The following is a 19,085-nucleotide window of genomic DNA, read 5'->3' on the forward strand; positions in this document are numbered from 1 at the left end:
ACGACTATGTCAAAATTAACCTATTTGACCGTGATTTAATAGTAATACACGTTTCAAAATAATAATAATAATAATGCCGAACATACTGAAAACTGTTAGTAAAACCATGTTTTAATGCTTTACAATTTACATACCTAGATGCACGTGTGTTGTGTTTATGCAGTGCAACTCCCACCCAGTGGGTGGCTATGTAGAGTGATAGAACAGAGCAGGCACGCCCCCGAGAGAAGGAAAGCAAGTCACGTCACAAATTAGCATTTCTAAAATGTTAGCGTGGATTAATAAAAGTGCAAAAAGACAGCGGTTGTCGCCGGAAGAAACTTCAAATACAGAGAATGCTGTGCCTGTGTTGGAAATTGTGTCTGATGGGGAGCTTTCTTTGGTTGATCCTCCTGCTCCAAGTTCTAGTGCATTAGCATTAGCACTAGCTCCGCCGCCTCCTCCAGAGCCTCTAACGTTAGCTGCTGCTGGCGCAACTGCCACCACCAACACCGGGCAAAGCGATGCACCTGACTGCTGGACAACGGACCAGGTGCAATATTTTTGCAAGACCAATGCATGGCTCCTTCTTAAAGATAAGAAGCTAGGATGTCGGATATGCAGAGATGTCAAATCTTTGGGAATACACACTGGACAAGGACTGAAACTGTCAACTAAATGGGGTGAGTGTGCAGTGTCTCATTTCGGTGTTGACAAGGGCAAACAACAAGCTAGCCTGAGAAAAAAAATCAAAGAACATAAAGAATCACAAGCCCATGTAAAAGCTGCTGACATCCTTACATCTGCTTCACGTGAAACTATTCAACATCAAGTGCAGTCTATGCATAAATCTGAATTAGACACCACTATCAGAGTTTTTCGAACGGCATATAAAATTGGCAAACATAGCCGGCCATTCACAGACATGCCAATTGATTTGAATGTACAGAAACTGAATGGGCTGAACGTGGGCAGGGTTTTGCACTCCAATAAAACCTGTGGCGAAATCATCGACCACATAGCTCATGAGCTGAAGAAAAAAATGACAAAAGACATTACAGAAAACCAAAGAAAACTCTGTGTTTTGGTCGATGAATCTACCACTATTAGTGGTAAAACGGTGCTTGTTGTGTGTCTACGCTCAGCATTAGCTGATGCTGAGCCCGAAACGTTTTTTTGGGAGCTGATCGAGTTGGATGGAACAACGGCTGATGACATCACAAAGGCGTTAATGGAGTGTCTTGGAAGAGATTTTAACGAGGACTTTTTAGGTCAGTGTTTCGTTTATTTTGCATGTGATGGGGCTTCAGTCATGCTAGGGAAGAGAACAGGCGTTGCTACCCAGTTGTGTAGTAAATTCCCAAGCCTGTTTGTGTGGCAATGCTCCAATCATCGTCTAGAGCTGGCAGTTGGGGATGTGGTCAAGGAGGTCTCAGGGCTCAATCATTTCCAGATCTTTTTTGACAAACTCTATTCCTTGTTCCATGCCTCCCCCAAAAATCAGAGGCAGTTAGCGCAGTGTGCGCAAGCAGTCGGACAGCGTCTCCTGGTGATAGGGCGTGTTTTGTCCATCCGCTGGGTGGCTTCAAGTGAAAGGAGCGTCAGAGCAGTCTGGGAAAACTACCGAGTGCTTCATGATCACTTCACAAATGCTGCAAACGACACGAGCAGGGATTCCAGAGACAGAGCAAAGTACAAGGGCCTGGATGATGTGCTCACATCTGCAACGTTTGTCAGCAATCTGGGACTGATGTACGATGCGCTCACAGAGCTCAGCGACCTCTCTCGGCAACTCCAAAAAAGAGAGATGACACTGCCTACAGCAGATAGGCTCTTAACTCGAGAAATACGAGTTTTTGAATCCATGGTCACCATGCCTGGCCCACACATGACTACAGTTCATACAGCTCTAGCTGAGAAGTCCTTCAAGGGTGTTGCCCTGCGTGAGAATGGCAGGCTTGTACAGATTCATGCAGGTCAGTTTTTCCGCAGTATGGTAGAGAATCTGAGACACAGAATGACTTCCACAACCTCCTCTCATGTCAGCACAAGAGAAATCGCATTACATGGCCGGGAGGCCCGGGACAATCAGCTAATCCAGGACATGAAAGTTATCCATCCTGGAAGTTGGCCTGAAGAGGAGTTAGACGTACAGTATGGGGACGTAGAGGTGCTACGTTTGTGCGAAGTGCTGAAAGTGGACAGAAGAGAGACTGTTCAGGGCTTTCGCGAATACAAGGAAACCAGGGCATCCCGTACACCTGCTGCCATGGAGCCTCTACTGAAAGCAGTCCGAACCATCGCTGTCTCCACTAGTGAGTGTGAGCGGGCATTCAGCTGCATGAACGATATCCTTACTGCAAAAAGGAATGCTCTCTCTGTCAGCCGACTATCCAGCCTGGTTTTCATTAAATGTAATGGACCATCACTAGGACAGTTCAATCCGGAACAGTATGTGAGGTCCTGGCTGGCAAAGGGAAGGAGAAGTGCTGATGAAAGAGCCTGTCCAGCTCCAGCCCCTGATACTGATGTCCCCAAGACCTTCTGGAGCCTTTTCTAACAATGTGAAGTATATTGCAAAGCAGCTCACCCAGTGAGAAGACTTTTGGCATAATGTGCCGATTTGTACAGATCCTGGAGATAGAAGGACTTCAGACCAACCAGGGAGTTATCTGATCAGCTTGGTGTTCAATGTAACTCTTTACCATGGCTCAGACTTTGTTACTTGCAGTTACAGTTTCTCATTTTAGATTGTGCAAATTTTGCATTTGTTTTTACATGTTCTTTATTCATGCTCTTTATCATTTTTCTGAGTTGGAAAGTTAGATTGCATCATAGTTGACTTTATACATATTTGTATTCTTCAGTGGTGAAGTATATTGCAAAGCAGCTCAGCCATGTGAGAAGACTTTTGGCACTTTTTCGTTTTTCGTTTTCTGAGTTGGAAAGTTAGATTGCATTCAAAATGTACAGAAATACTTAATTTTGTTAAAGCTTTTTATAAAAAATGCTTCTGACCAGAGCTTTGTTTCCTTGTCATTAATGTTGAACACCACCAGAGGGGCTCTCACCTGAAAGGTCTCTGCTTCATGTGTCTTCAGCAGAAGATCTAGACTTTGATTGCTATATTTTCAGTTAATATTGACCTTACTGAGCTTTAGCCATATCCGCTGCCTATCATAAAAAATGTTAAGTACAGTGAACCTTTCTAAAATATACAGTAGTAAAGAGACAAACCCACCAGCATTATAGTAGCCAAATTCTTGTTTGTGGGCTGTATATATAAAATTGACTTGAAAAAGTTGCTGATTTTAGAGTACTGGCACCTTTTTCATTCCAATTCAAGCACTGCTCCCACCACTACACTCCCAACTACAGAACTAACTAGCACAACACCAACAACCACCTTTCCAACCACAACTATAACAACAACCCCCGTCTTAACCACAACACTAGCCACAACAATACCAACAACTAAGATTCTGCAAACAACTACAAACAAATATTTTTTCGCCGGTCAACATGTCCGTTAAAGTTTAAATCTTCCGGACAAAATTAGAAAAGTGCCGGTCAAAGGACTTCTTTGTTATTTATTGTGCTTTAAAACAAATTGATATGATTCGATATTAAACAAAACTAATCATAGTAGATTAACTATTCAAAAGTGTTCAGTAATTTACAATAACACGGGAATAATATACGGAGCGCTCTCTCCCTCTCTTGACAGCCCTTCAGTATCATGCAACTCGCGGATCAGTAATGAGTGACCCGACAGTAAAACTAAACATATCTATAACTAGTTTAGGTAGATTGAGAGGTAATTAAAATAGCTACGTGTGATATTCTAACCTGAAGAGTGTGTTTTGTCCGATCACCGCTGCATGTGATCATGCAGAGCTGCGTGTCGACTCGTCAGCAGCAGCTGATCTCTCTCTCCCGTCAGATTAGACTCGCGTTTATGTCCATATCGATCAGATCCAGCTAGTTCTAGCTAATGATATGACTACCTGCTTATTAAAAGACACCTACACAATAAGTGTCGCTATGCAACTGGGTGAGGCCGCAAAGTATAGCGCAGCATTATGCATTTGTTTACATGCCCACCGGAACCCCGAGGCATTACCAACAGATCAACGCACAATCAACCCATCCAGGACATCTCTTTCTCCACATTAAGTGTTAGACATTATAATTGACTATTCTTGTCTGTCACATAATTGGCGCAAATTGCGCAACTGATGCGTTATTGCGCTAAACGGAAATTATTTTGAACGGACACTTTGACCGGAGAGATTTAGATTTGCCGGTCTTCAGCATATTTTACCGGTCGTCGTCCGGTAATTACCGGCTAACGGGAACTCTGCCACAACCACTATTACGACAACAATACCCACAACTATGACAACAACCACACCCACAACCACTATTACGACATTTCTACCTACGACGACAACAACCACACCCACAACCACCATAATGACAACCCTACCTGCAAACACACCAACAACCAGTATTATGACAACCCTTCCTACGACGACAACAACACCCACAAACATAATTATGACAACTGTATTAACCACCACAACAGCAACCACAACCACTATAACAACAACCCTACCCAAGACAACCACACCCACTATTATGACAACTATTTTGACAACTGTACCTATAACCACACACACAACCACTTTAACGACAACTGTACCTTCAACCACGATAACCGCAACCACTTTTCCATCTACCGCCACCACCACAACAACTATGTCCACAACCGCCTTTACCACTACCCAACCTACCACCTCCCAAATAACAACGCCTTTTCCTCAAACCACTCCAGTGATCTTCACCTGTCCCATGGAGCCAACCAGTCAGGAGACATCGCCTTCCTTTACACATCAGTACAGAAACAAAGTTCAGGGGTGCAAATCTCAGATGATGATCTACACCACACTGCTAGTGTTGGAGATCACTTGCACACTTGTGCTGGCTAGGTTTACCCTGTCCCTCTATCGACTGCTGCAACGCAGGGAGAGTAAGAACCAGAGGGTTGAACTAACCCGGTTCTCCTACAGGAGGGAGGTCATCCTCAGGCCTCTACATAGATGAATGTAAACAACAACTGCCCCTTGAGAGAAAGCTCACTTGTTTGGTGCAAAAGATGGTAAATGAGCATATTTGCAACCATATGATCTGCCAAGGCATTCTTAGGTAATACAATTAACCCTTTACTTGTTTATATAATGTCTTTTATGTATAACACATTAACATCAATACAATATGAAATGAAAATATAACTAAAAGTAATGCCATACATTCCCAATGTTAACCTATTGATCACATGCTTTAGCAGGCTGTTTATCAATGAAACAAATACATGTATTATCATGAAAGTCTTTGATTGTAAAGGATTTTTGAGAAAAAAAAAAAATATTTTCATAAATAAAATTGATTCATGGATAATAAATAGTAAAGTTGTCAAAAAAAGGAAACATCTTCCTGGAAATCTGTTTTACAGCAGGGAGAGACAGAGATCTATGAAATGGAAAAGGAGTTTAGGAAACTTGATAATCTATGTCTCTGCAAGTTAGATGACATTGTAATAAATTGGATGAAATAGTTCAGTAATAAAGCTTTATTGTTACAGTAGCAATTTTGATTGCTGCAAACTGTATTGCACTGTCTCCATAAGGACATGTGCAATACAATAAAGGATCTTTACAGCTAAACAAATTAATCCCAGAGGTTAACTCATTATGTGGCAGAGAAAAAGACAGTGTGCAGGCTCTGGGTGTGCGTTGGTACGGTTGTCTACCGGATAACTAAAGGTTAAATATAATTAGGCCTTTAATTAGATAGTAGCACAGAGAGAGAACAGTAGGGCAGATTCATTAACCTGTCTGTGTGAACATGTCTGAGCGTTTGTGCACGTGTGTAAGTGGTAATAACAGAATAAAAACTAAAATTCATCTTAAATGTCTGCTTTCTGTTTGCTCTTATAATTGAGATAATAATTAATTAAGTATTTATGAGGTTAAGGGTCAACTTTCACTTAATTGTGTATATGTCATAAACTTCAAACTCTAAAATATCTACTTTGTATAAAAACTAAAAGGTAGCTACGAGGAAAAACTTAAACCTCAGCAAAAAAGAAACTTGATAATGTTTAGATGCATAGATGTGAATGTCTTCCACTAGAGGGCATTTCTCTGGTGGATAAAACAGCACCTAAAAAACACGAAGACTACAGAAAAATATGTAACTGTTTCACTTTTAAAAATGCCACCTGTTGTGTTTCTCCCCCCAGTAAAACCTCATATTAAATTACAAAGCTAAGTTACATCATGTGACATAGACAAGAAAATGTGGTTCAAGTAAAACATATTCGTAAATATTTAATCCGATGGGATCCAATCTTAGACTACTACTTCAGAGGAGTGTTCTGAGAAGGAAAAACATTGTATGAGGTTGTGCCAGAAAGTAAGGCTTGTGAATGAAGAGTCTGAATGAAGCTAACAAATGCTTTATCAGATTCACCTCAAGGCTATTTGAAGAGCGCCACACACAGATTTAGAGGGATGACTCATATTACATTAGATATTGCTGATGCTGTAAGTGATAAATGATAAATAAAGGGGACAGTGTGTAAGCCACCTGTTATATCAAATTCTTAATCATATTTACATGTCTGCTTGACCAATCAATCACTGATAGTACACAATCTAACAGATGTCCGGCACTGATGAAGAACAACGTGCTGCATAACTCAACTAAAGAGTTTCATGCCGCTCTGAATTGCAGCTGAGTGTAATGCACAGTTTGCTATTGTTAAGACCTCTCCTGGGATGTGGCATCACAAAGCTATTCTTGTCTTGAAATGGAATAAGAATATGTCTTCATTATTTATCCAGATTTTAGTGACTGGTGCATTTCAGTCCACTCTACATGTTTCTGTGTCTCTGTGATTTCAGATAAAGCAGTTTCTGAGACTTTGCAATTGTCTGTAAAGGGAAAAAAGGGGATGCTGTTAAAATCATCCAGACGATTATAATGAAGTTGTGCTTTACTGATATATTTGTTGCCGAAAAATAGTCTAATTGAAAATGAGTACCCACTCTCAATCCTACCTTGTAATACTGGAGCAGATTTTCTCATGATACAAAAATATATTCATAATTAGAAATAAAACCTCACGATTCAGACGTTCAAATGTATCTGAACACCTGAAATCAAGGTCAGTTATATCTAACAAGCTAACATATGACCTCGCCACGATGTAATGTGACTATAATGACTAGCTGGAGCTATGTATTTGCTGAGTACGGAGTTAAATGCCCTGCTCTGAAGTTTATCTTGGTTTAAATGTTTCCAGAGCAATGCGCCTGAGCCTCTACATGGGTTTACATTTGAGAATAAGCAGTTGCCCCTCTTTTGTCCACAGCAACATAAAATGAGATAGAGGGCAAAGGATAAGATTATTGATAAACACTGTGAAAGGTCACAGGGTTGTTGTTTAGATTAAACCTCTTTCACTGTTTCTAAAAGCCTTGCTGATGGATCAGTATAGGCAACATGAAGAATCCTTTCTATTATAAGACATGCTCAATTCAGCTTATTTTAACTTCTCATTTTATACTTCTTTGGTTTTACAGTTCTACAGTTTTCAATATGCTAAACGATCTTCTTACAGAAGCAAAAATAACTTGTAATATAATTTGAAACCTCTGTTTAGGGAGGGATAAGCCAGCAAGTCCTGCTAATGAGCCTGAAATGGAGCTGAGGAAGTAATTGTGTGTGAAAAGGGCAATGTGCTGATGAACATAAGAGGCCATCAAATAAAGGGGAACCCATTATAGCCAAACTAAGGCATTTCAACTGGAAAATAGCTTGCAGTAACCAGGCGGATTTTCAGAAGGAATCGTACATCTGATTACCTGGGGTTGACTGAGTGACTTTAGACTTTGCACAAACTTCAAATGTAGGAATCTCGACTGCATCATTTGTGGTAGTGGGGGATTGCGTTCGCGCTCTCCCCTGATATATTGAACATTAAAAATGGAAGATGCATCTAATGCAAACATATTGTATGCCTCTGAATCTCAAGTGGTTCATCAATATAGTTCTGAGAAGTTGATGACTTTTAGTGGCAGTAGGAATTTATTTGACCTAACTTGTGTGCATCTAGGCCTATTTCATAACAAGCAGAGGAAGTAGGCTACCTATGACAATATTACTTATATATCCTCACATTCATTTTGATAAAAACAAATAAACATTAAGATAATCCTGCTGTAATTAACTTACAATCACAGAAACTGTGTCTCTGTTGTTAAAAAAACCCGCTATGGAAGTAAACTGTCCATCACTTAATAATCTGAGAATAATTTATTATCCTTTGGCATTTTCCAGAGACAGAAAATGAATACATACAAATGCACTGGGTAACTCCATGGTGGCTCAAAGGAGCTGTTTTAGTTTGTCTCCAAAGGCATACTGCCCCAAGAGTTGAAATTGAAAATGGTCTTTACATTAGTCGGGGGTCGTCAGTTTACTCAATAATAGAAAGGAACAGGTTGGTAACCATTTGATTAAACAAGCCTGTTCCTCCTGTTGGACGTGGATACAAGATATTATTGAAAACATCAGGCAAAACTCAAATAATAATGGTCAGCCCTAATACACAAGTGTGTCCTTTATATTAAAGCCAGGTTTTACAAAATAAATGATGTATTTCGCCTTGATAGAAGACATTTACATTTTTGGCACCATCAGTTAGCATGGTTTGTCTGTGAAACGCTCTCCCATCTCGAACCAGTACAACTTATACTTACCTGGCAGGGGTCTCCATGATCACTAAGGTGGCTCCCCTACGGCGAGGCGCGGCCATTGCACTGACGGCTGCTCTGACCTGTACAAATCCCTCAAATATAGGAATCTCGACTGCATAATTTGTGGTTGTGGGGGAATGCTTTCGCGCTCTCCCCTGATTAATTGTAAAAATTAACAATGGAAAAACTCTCTGAGATGTTGATGACTTTTAATGGCAGCAGGAATGTATTCGACCTGACTTACTTGTGTGCAACCATTTAATAACAAGCAGAGGAAGTATCTGTGACAATATTACTTATATATCCTCACATTCATTTTGATAAAAACACATTTACATCCAGAGAATCCTGCTGTAATCATCTAACTCTGTGTCTCTGTAGTTAATTTGCAACACGTTCTCACTCCCAACACGTCACATGTTGACGGTCGTCAGGGCCCCTCCCCGTCACTCTATTACGGACAGGGTACCTCTTGAGAGTCAGTTTTCAACGGGCAGGGCGTCCCATTGACTTGCATAGAGCTCCCTGAACATTGGTAATAGACGAGTTGGGATCGCGGCGAAATGCTCTCTGCAGATCCATTCTCACAGCGTTTATCAACCTTTTTCTTACTCAATATCAAGCCACACTTATTGTTTTTACTTCTTTATTTTAATTGAATAATGTAGGACTTTTGTTGCAGTCAGTTATGGGGAGAGTAGGGGCTCAAAATACTGAAATCTCTATTGTTTCATCGTTTTTTCCTTCTCCTTTTGTATTATTTTCTAAACCACACACTGTTATTTACTCAACAATAACACATAATTATCCTTGTGTTTATTTATTTGTTTGATTAATAAATACAAGTTGGAGTCCGTCAGGACCGAGGTTCGGAGCAGCTCATAGTTGCTTTAGAGAATTGTACACCCGGAAATTCTCTCCGCTTCGCTTGACAAACCCCCAAGCTCTGTGATTGGATGTTTGAGTGTGTGCCGAGGGTTACGCCGAGCGTCGAACAGCACTTTGAAATGGAATGGAACCACGGCAGACTGTCCAAAACTGGATTTGAACGGGTCCACTCCACCCCCACCACCCCGTCCCCAGAACTACACATGCTGGCTATTGTGTGTTTCGCAACATGTTCTCTATGGCACGTATCTGCTGGGAATTGTAGTTTTAAAAGACGTTTTCATATTTCCCATAATAAGAAGTTACCAGTATTAAACTGTGTACATCCCTGGAGGTTTAGGGGATAGGAAACACTCAAATTTAAAACATATAATTAATAAATGGGTGAAAATTGCTTGTGCCCATAATGGGCAGCATTAATACACTGAACGAAAATATAAATGCAAGTTTTGTTTTTGCTCCCATTTTTCATGAGATGAACTCAAAGATCTAACACATTTTCTATATACACAAAATAACCATTTCTCTCAAATATTGTTCACAAATCTGTGATAGTGAGCACTTCTCCTTTGCTGAGATAATCCATCCCACCTCACAGGTGTGGCATATCAAGATGCTGATTAGACAGCATGATTAACAAGTTACTTTACTTTAAAAATAATAACAATAAAAATACAAGTTTTTGTGTTGTTCTGTGGCACCGTAAGAGAAAAGACAACTCCCCATCATTGTAGCAATTATCATTATGAAATAGTGGAACAATAAAACACAAAAGTGCATAGCCGCGGGAAGTCATTTTGCTCAGGGGGTGCTGCCAAAAGTGGGGAGGGAGCCGCTTAAGCGATACAAGCCGCATACATTGTTTGTTAAAGGCGAGACACGGCAGGCAAAAACATCGTTTTTCATGCACTGGTCAATTTTGAGATGTTGTGCTATTTTGATTCCATAACATGTTTTCTTTCAGGCTTTTGGAAGGAAAACGTACAAAATACACATTTAAGTGTTCATTTTACTATAGTTTGTCTATTTGCATCTGTATATTTCTCCTAAATTCACCAAAAGTTAGCATTCTAACGTAACATAAAGTACCTCGACCGCTGTTTGCACAATGTCATCGTTGGAAAAGCTCCGTCTCTCCTGCACAATCTCATCGGATCCAAATATGGTCATTTCCTTTGTATAAGCAACCAATCGTGAAAGCACAAAAGGGTCTTAAACCAAGAAACGAAATCTCATTGGCTGGTGTCAACGTGATTCGTTCAGATGCGTCACGTGATGTGCTAAAACACTTTCTGGTTAGCTTTCCGCTAGAAATGTAAATCTCAAAATGCCAAAAGAACGGCGAAAAAACGTTCACAGAGAAGACAACAACAATTGTCACTTGCACGAAGCAAGATTATACAAAAACCAAATTACCCCGAACATGAAATACCTTCACGGAGTGCGTCGAGGCGCAAACTGTCATCCAAAGAACAGGAGGGTTTAGCTAGCGCCTCACTGCAATCTTTAAAGGTTGTTTTCTCAAAATGAGTTGTTTCTCCTACTCTGAATTCGAAATGTCCACTTCAGTTGCACTTACATACACCAAACCTTCCAGCAGGGTCGGCGTCATGGGGGGTCATTCGCGGGCCATGCCCCCCCAAATGAGTCACTGTGCCCCCCCAACGCAGGGTGGGCAAGCCTTGTCACTTTGCCGATTTTTTCTTTTTTTTTATCATATAGGCTAAGTGAAAACGTTTCCACTAAAGGTTTTTTGTGTGAAATACATCAGAAATAAATAATACAAATATAAAACACAGCCTGAGGTGTGCTCACTGCTGCTCTCTGATTGGTGTGTTGCTTGACCAATGACCCCCGACCTTTGTTTTGTTATCATTACGTGGCTGTGTGTTTAGATGAAAGCCCAGTGGCGATCTGTTCATCTGTTACACTGATTATACAGTAAAGCCATCGAAAATAATATGATATACAGTACAGTACAAGTACATGGGTCTCTGTGTTTCATTCAAGCTCTGTGTGTGTGTGGCACGAGCGCATTTTGTGAGTGCGCGAGCGGTAACGTGGAATGTTGTGGTTAGCATCTGGTTAGCTAGCTATGCTAACGGATATAAAGGGCTGTTTCTACACCAAGGTGGAGGACAGTCCTCTCCTGTCAGACTGAGAGGATCTTATAACGTCAGCTCAGTGAGGTAAGGACTCTCTCAGTGTTTAGATAGTTAACTTTAGTGTAAGTTATCTCAGTGGGTCTCAAACGGTTTGGTCACCATTTATGTAAGTATTTTCGAGGAATACCTTTATATGATCATTATAGTTATTAAAGAGAGAATAAATGAAAAACGGGTATGAAATACTATAGGACAGTAACACAAGAATATAGTTTAAAAGGGGAATGATTAGTGAAATATCCATAAAGAAAAAGTAAATCTGTGTACAGTTCTGTTTCATATGGATGCTGAGAGATGTAGGCTATCCATAGATCTCTTCATTTTGCTCTCAAAGTGCACCAGATTGATGCATTTAACTTCAATATTTTAAAAATAATCTTCCCGGGGGAGCATGCCCCCAGACCCTCCTAGAGGAGGTTAGGTCCACCCCCACCTAAAACATGTTCACATGGATAGGATACTAAATACATTTGCACACTTTTTATATGATGGCCTATGTCCATATCAAATCAAATCAAGTTTTATTGATATAGCACATTTTTCAACGATTTTTGGTCGAGCCAAAGTGCTGTATATACAGTATAATACAAAAATAACCTACAGTAAAGACACTTTACAGCAAATACAACAGCACAGTTTGTGCAGAATATCAGTATGATAAAACGACACCCTCTGTCCTTATATGTTTCTGTTTTGGTGGTCGTGCCACAACCGTGCATGTATGCACAAGTCATAGGTGCACTATACAATAGCACTACACCCCTGCAATGTGTGTGAAAGACAATAGACTTTACAGCATGTTTTTTTTTAATTGAAGTTGCGTTGGTGTTTGTGTGTTGGTTGTTGACGGCAGTGTGTGCCCCCCCTTGGTATATGATTGCCCCCCCATTCAAGTTGTTCTAGAGCCGACTCTGCCTTCCAGTTATATTCCTATCAATATTATGAAAGCTTTTACAGAAGGGTTTGTTCATATATCATTCATAGCCTGAATTATATAAGATTACATGGCGAAAATTGATATTTTAGGGCTATTGACAGTATTTTCTGATTTATGGAGTGATAAAAAGAGATATCCAAAATCCCTTCAGTAAAAGCCTTAGATGCTAATATGACTACAAAATGAAACAAGAATTTTGAACCTGGCTTTATCCAAAGTTCAGATTTCGGTTCCTGAAATGTGTTAAAATATGCGCAAATTTAATGAGATAATGGATCATTTGCATATTCAGAAAACTTGTAATATAAGAAACAATTGCCTTATTGTAGGTAATTAACTGGATAAATTACCCTATTCACCTGGGGTGTCTCGCCTTAACTAGGCTTAATAAACCATTATAGACCTACATCACTTAGCAACAGCTGCACATGCCCACATGCTAACTATGGGTCTTACAAACCTACATAACATTACAAATAGTCAGAAAATATTATTTACAATATTAATAAAACTATGAATTCAATTTTAACTGATTGACTAGGCAAAACACTGCACAGCGGCAGCAGCATTAAAGAAAAAATATCGTCTTACCTTGTGTTGGGGCTTCACAAAACTCCAAATGTAGCCTGGGGTGGCACTAATGAAGACCCTCATTAGAGCAGATACATCCACATTGTCCAAAATGTTACTATGGACATGCATTAAAGTCAGATGTGTCAGTCTCTTCTGTGTCATATTACTCTAGTTGTAGAGGTGGTGGGCTGAGGAGTAGCTGGTGGTCCACTCTTTTTATTGGGTTGTTTGTTGGAGAAAAAAATCCAAAATCCTTTTTTGCGCCATTCTATAAAGTTGTCACTCTGCAGTGTGTGTGTGTCGCGTCAATTACGTCACTCTCCCACGACCTATGACCTAGATGACTCGGATTTTATTTATTTGGAAAATAAATTCAAGCCACCTGATATATACAAATATATACTATGACTATTATATGCTACTATATACAGCTAATTTTATTTTAAGTAAAATCATAACTATTTTATGTAGTTTAATCATTTTTATTTAGGTGGTCACTCAGTTTTTAAAATGTATACCACTCGCCAACAGGGGGTGCTGCAGCACCCCCAGCACCCCTACTTCCCGCGGCTATGCAAAAGTGCAATTTAAAAAGATCGTTTACATGGTGTTGCTCCATCTGGGTCACTGCCGGTGGTTGAGACGGTGGGGTCTTTGGCGACTAGTTTTATAGCCCCATGCAGGGCCGGACTGGGACAATAAATCAGGCCGGGAATTATACACCCAGCCAGGCCACTACCAGTTTTTTGTGCCATTTTGCTGGATTTATTTGTCAACTTTTACAGCGTTGCTGCCCATAGTGATAGCCCTCTAAATCTACTACCCAAAAATAAACATATGGACATGGGTTACTATTTAAAAAAATGCACAAATCTATTTAGGGGGTTACGTTTTTAAGTGGGGGTGGACCTCAAATCCTATAGGGGGGTCCGGGGGCATGCTCCCCCGGTAAGTTTTTTTTTAAATGTTGGACTTAAATGCATCAATCTGGTGCATTTTGAGGGGGAAATAAAGAGACTACACCCATATTAAACATAACTGTATATATTTTTTTTAAATCATAAGAACATGGCCATAACCAATAACATAGCTACCATATCCAATGTGAAAAAACATTGAAACTTGTTTATCTATTTGTTTTTGGTTCATTTATAGTTGTGAGTGTGTCTGTGCTCCTGAACCAGCCTCACCTGTCTCCCCCCTGCTCCTCTTTGAGGCAGCAGCAAAGACTAGTTTTAGCTCTCAACAAGTTTTAATAGTTTATCTTACCTTTTTTCACCTAGTTAACGTTTTTTTTAATATTATTCATGCATATTTTACTAATCACTCCCCCCCCCCCCCCCAATATGTGTTTACATAAATGGTGACCAAACCGTTTGAGACCCACTGAGATAACTTGGAATAAGTTAACTATCTAAACAGTCCTTTACCTCACCTGAGCTGTAGTTATCAGTCTCTCAGTCTGACAGGAGAGGACTTGTTGTTGAAAAAGCTCCTTATATCCGTTAGCGCAGCTAGCTAGCACCAGATGCTAACAACAACAATACACGTAACCGGTGCGCGCGCTTTATCTCACTCGCTCGCGCCACACATACACTAACACACACCCTCCCGAAGCTTGAATGACACACAGAGACCAATCGAGGGCTTTAGTGTATGATCTGTATGAAAGTGGCCATGTCGGCAGGCCACATCATGTAGACAGCCAGTCACCCTCTGTGAGGCAGAGTCAGACCCACATTTGCGCAGCGTTGCGTTCACAATACATACATACAAAAAAAATCCTCAGGCCAGCAGGCCACTTAGCAGGCCAGGCCGTCGGGAAACCTCCCGGTCCTCCCGATGGCCAGTCCGGGCCTGGCCCCATGTACATTACTTAGGTGCTTCAGGAGATTGGTATTGCTGTTTTTCGATGTGGACAATGCTTTCTGTCCTGCTGCTGCACACAGTTTACATTTTACCGTAATATTTTTTGCGTCCTTTATCCCCACAAATTGAAAATAGTGGTTATATTTCCAAGTTGCAAATGCGCTGCTGCTCTCGCTGATACTTGCATCTGCCATTGTGTGTGTGTGTGTGTGTGTGTGTGTGTGTGTGTGTGTGTGTGTGTGTGTGTGTGTGTGTGTGTGTGTGTGTGTGTGTGTGTGTGTGTGCGTGTGTGTGTGTGCGTGTGGGTGTGTGTGTGTGTGTGTGTGTGTGTGTTAGTGGTGAGCGTTGCAGTGTGTGTGCGTGTGTGTGTGTTAGCATTAGCAAGTGTTCGTGTGTGTATTTTCCCCAACTCTGTCTCTGATTGGCTTACCCTGAAACGTTACCCCGCGTTAACCAATCATCACTCCTCTCTGGTTACTTTCACTTTTCCATGGTACTGTGAGAGGACATCGCTGTATTCGCCTGTAAATTACATCCGCAGGGAGATTCGGTTCAGTTCCATCACATAATGTAACGCAGTAACGCACCCATTTAAATCACAGTAACTATAACGGCGTTACTTATAGTCCAGCGGCAAGTCCTCAAAAAAGGCTTTAGTTTTCGAGATACCCCTACCCGAGGTATAACAAATGACAACAATGATTTTTCTTATCTGTAGGGTCTCCCATTAATGAAATTGATTGTTGTCAAATTTTATTTTGGAGGAAACATTTTTTTTTTGGTTGTTCTTTAGAACTACCCCAATCCCTGAAAAAGAGCCAAATTAGACCAGGCCGAATATGGGAAAGGTGACAAGAAAGCCCATAACTTGAGAATGACCACTCTTTTCCTCTTCAGATTTGCTGAGGTATGAACCAGGTGGCTGTCCTACATCACCAAATAGTCAGACAATTATTAAACTAAAGAAATACTGAATTATAGTCCTGTAGACTTAGCTTTAGACGGAAATTGTACTTTTTGGTGATAGGAACATAGGACTCCATCACTTTTCTCTCATTTATCAGAAAAACAGAAATCTCTAAAATATATACCATTACTGGATTGTCTAGGGTGCTATTGAACACTAACCAGTAGTTGTATGGAAATATATGGTACAGTTCTATTGCAAATTAGATTTCTTTAGACATAGGCCTACCTCTTCTCTGAGACAGTCAAATTCCGAATGGGGGAGAAGTGGCATAATAGCCTATAAGTTAAGAATGCTCACTCTGATGGTCATTATATTTGGAGAGGGAAATACCAGGTGGCTGAACTACATACAATAGTCAGAATAAGAGTAACCCAATACAATAAAGTGTATTAGTCCTGAATTGCAAGCCTCTAAAACATAGGTGTAAATAGTACAATTTGTATTGAAACTGGAACCTTAATTCAAAGTACAGTATACAATTCATCAAATCATTCTGTGAGAGGTCAAATATATAGATACTAGAATATAATGTTGAATGTCAGGTTCCTCAGAAACGTTAGGGGACACATGTTGACATTCTGCACAGCAGGTGCAGAACTCCGTACAAGGAAGGCCAACAGAGAGGCACTGGCACTTTCCACTCTCTCCACACTTTGCATCTTTGCAATAAAAGTGAGTAATGTCTCTCACTTCTGTAAGTGCTGGGGTTTTTGTAAATAGCACTGGTTGAATGGCCCCATCTCTGACAATCCACCCCCTGCCAACAGGACTCCATAACAAGGGTTTGGGTTCGGGCTGTGACACCATATTGCTGTCTGAAACATTGCTCTTTACATGTTGTTGAAATGCATCCTCTGTTGGCGGAAGATTTTCCGAGGATTCATCTGTTGTTGATGCAATTATGAACCTCAGTTCATCCAAGTTTGTGCACAACAGTCCAATTTCCTTTTTTCCATATAGCAGAAGCGCAAATTCTCTTGCAACTGGCAAAGAGTCCAAGCTGGCAGAGAGTCCAAAATGTGCCAGATCTTTGAGCTCGCTGAGATGGGTCTTGAGTTTGGTGAATGCTGTTTGTCATGGAATATTTTGGTCCAATCTCTGTTGTCTTTGACTTTTGATGATAGGGGTTCTTTCCTTGCAGTAAGCTCGGAGAGGCCTCCCCCGCCTTCCTGTGGGGGAGGGTATATCTTCTCGTCTATGCTTTATGAGACAAACAGTCCTTTGTTCTGTGACGTCTGGCATGCATTAAGGAAAAGCCCGCGCTTTTCTAGGGTCCTGCCCTTTCGGTGCATTTTGCAGGGTGCCGCGTCTTTGTGTCAGAGCTGGCTTGGTTTCGCCCCAACAGGGTGGAACTATGCGGGCTCCCCGGCCGCTTGTTTGTTTGTAATAATTGTTTGTACATAGAATAAACTCAGTGCTTTGGCTAACGACGATCCAGTCTCCTTCATTGAACTGAACATTGAAAGACAGAAGTTTTCATCACACTGTTGTCTTTCCTATTCTGTACAAACTACTTGTTGTGCCACAGCCAGTGAGTGCATGACATGCTGGTAGACAGTGTTGGGGCAGATATCTCTAACTTTTCATCGGAACAGCTGTTCCCCACATTCCCTGAAAAGTGTTAGCCAAAAAAATGTCACTTCCTTATAGTACTACTACTGCAGTTTATTAACACCTAATCTATATTAAAATGTCTAATAGATCTATTTCAGAAACTTGTGCATATAATTATTATCTTGAGTCAAACCATTACTAGGACCTGTGTAGCTATGCATTTCATAGGTCATTATACACATATATCTTCAATTCTGGTCTACTTAAAAACAATGTTAAATTCTTTAGCAGTGTGTGGAACCCTGGGTGTCCGAACATGCAACAATTACTCCCTACTTTATCAAGGATTTAAAAACAGAAGTCATTTCACATGTCCATCTGAAAGCCCTCCTATGGTAATAACTATGGCACAATGGTGAAATCAATACTTTATAGATTGGAATACTATATTTGGCTTGGCACCAGCTCTCCCTTTAACCTTATCCATACAAATAAAGATTTGTCTTATAGAGTGGTTCCTAAAATTATCCTTTTAATGGTGATCAATATTGTAACAAATGAGATCAGTACTTTATTCACAGGTGAATACAAATACTCTGTCATGTCTCCCCCTTTATCCCTCAGTGTGTTTTAGGATGATTCTCATTTTACTTTAATAGTTTCCTCTTTACTGCTATTTTTAATTTACCAATTGATTAATTCATGGTTAATACATCTTTTTATCTTCACTTATTTATCAAGTCAATTCAAGTTCTTTAAATGTGCGCTTATAATAAGTGTGTTTATGTGTAAACTCACTCATTCCCGTTGATTCCCTTCCCCTCTCCTCTGGTTTATCTCAAGCCGTGACCCTGGCCACCTCACATTCTGCTCGACCAACTCTGACTCCTCCCCCTTTGTCCCTCAGTTGTTGAATCCATTCGCTGTACTCTTTGAGGCAGCCTTTGGTCCAGTCCCCTCTGCAGCCCCCATCATGCCACTGTTCTTGTACTGCTTTGCATTTCATCTCCTCCTTTACAGTCTCTCTGCTGCTTTATGGAGCTTTGGTTCTGGCTGCCACAGGTGGATATTGTTCTGGATGCAGTTCTTATTGTTGTTGTTGGTTCAGCTCTGGTTCTCTGTCTGGTCTATTGAGAAAGAGCAGTCTCCTGGTTGGGATAGGTCTTTGTTTGCTCCGGCGGATCGGGGTCTTAGCCGTCTGACATGCAGAGAGAGAGAGTCCAAGTCTCGGGACGCATTACCTATAGAAATTCTAGCACACTGAGGTTAAATAAATCCAACCCTTTCCACTCTGTCTCTTTCTAATCATACTATGTGTCTTAGCA

The 19,085-nt window shown here is 40.6% G+C and overlaps 1 non-coding gene across 1 annotated transcript; it reads left to right on the forward strand.

Annotated features, from left to right (window-relative positions):
* Window positions 1–8,799: 8,799 nt before the first annotated feature.
* On the forward strand, window positions 8,800–8,962 carry LOC117555241. Its single transcript, XR_004570372.1, has one exon. It is a non-coding gene; the product is annotated as a U1 spliceosomal RNA (small nuclear RNA).
* The last annotated feature ends 10,123 nt before the right edge of the window (window positions 8,963–19,085 follow it).

Source organism: Gymnodraco acuticeps, unplaced genomic scaffold (genome assembly GCF_902827175.1).
Source record: "Gymnodraco acuticeps unplaced genomic scaffold, fGymAcu1.1, whole genome shotgun sequence".
NCBI lineage: Eukaryota > Metazoa > Chordata > Actinopteri > Perciformes > Bathydraconidae > Gymnodraco > Gymnodraco acuticeps.